This window comes from Ursus americanus, chromosome 6, assembly GCF_024610735.1.
Source record: "Ursus americanus isolate L20-20 chromosome 6, mUrsAme1.1.p, whole genome shotgun sequence".
NCBI lineage: Eukaryota > Metazoa > Chordata > Mammalia > Carnivora > Ursidae > Ursus > Ursus americanus.
Genome location: NC_142132.1, coordinates 40695897 through 40697202, shown reverse-complemented (window position 1 = coordinate 40697202; position 1306 = coordinate 40695897).

Sequence of the window (1306 nt, the reverse complement as noted above, 5' to 3'; positions counted from 1 at the left end):
ATGGTAAATGGGACACATGTGACAGCTGTGTCTCTCTGTCCTAGGGCCAGACCCATGGGAAGAGTGAGGAAATTTTCCGTTCTGTGATCATCAGCATGGGGAGACAGAGGTGAGATCTGGTGGGCTAAGAACACACATCAGTCTGCTGTCTGGGTCTGTCCATCAGGGGATGTATCCAGAGGCTTCCAGGAGGGTAGCCACATGGGGGCTGAGCATCACCCGTGGAGATGGTCAGGTTTCTCTGGGGCCTTGTGGGGACTGCTGTCAGGAGGGCAAGGTGAAGCTCTGACCAATGGTCACATTGTGGAACTAGCACGTTTGTCCTCAGGACACTGTCTATGGATTATGAGTCCTCGGGTGCCATCAAACCCCACCGACATGCACACCTCCTGCACTGAAAAGCTTCTCTGTTACCCCTCCCCCAGCGGGCATGTCCTGAGCCGCTGGAAGGGTTGCTGATTTGCTCTAAGCCTGAAGTTCCTTTGCAAAACATCAAAATTACTATCAGACATATTCACTCATTGGAGGCAGTTTGGAAAATACCAAAAAGAAAAACATACATAATTATCATTCCTATCACACAGTGTTGACTACCCTTTTGATATCATTCCACCCTTGATGCTTCCTGTTTGTGTTTTCGTCCTTTTACACAGCTATGATTATGCAATTGTGCCCTTTCATATCGTGATGTTATATTTTTTTTACGAATGTTCCCTAAATACCCCAGGTAATGGCTGAGGACAGGTAGCAGTTCAGCCAATCCCGACTGTTGGTTAACTAATCCATTTCAAGCTTTGGCTGTTATGAATAATAGTGCAGTGACTGTCTCTGGGTATTTTAATTTTTAAACCTGGAATCAATTCTTTAGGGCCAGTTCCCAGAGCGGAGCTGTTACATCAAAGGGTATGAACCCTTTTAGGTTCTTCATCTCCCATGGGAAACGTTGACCTTAGGATTCCACCTACCGTGTGCCCAGAGGGTCAGGGAGAGTCCTCTGTTCACAAAACTCTCGTCCCTTTGTCCTAGACCAGCCAAGTGGCCTGAGTCTGACCATGAAGTACTCCGTAAGCCCTTCCACCTCTCCCCATCCTCTCCATTCTCCTCTGTTATCTGTAATTGTGATCTTCGGAAGCCTCGAAGAGCATTCTGGGCTGGGGGTGCTTGGCTAGTGTTGGGCAATTCCACCAGAAGCCATTGCTCCTGACCATGCTGGTACGTGCCCGTGGAAAGGCCTGTAGTGCTAACAGCCGTGAGCAGGCCTTGCCTTGCAGCGTGGCAATCAGAGTGACTAACCGGAGTGCCTTCC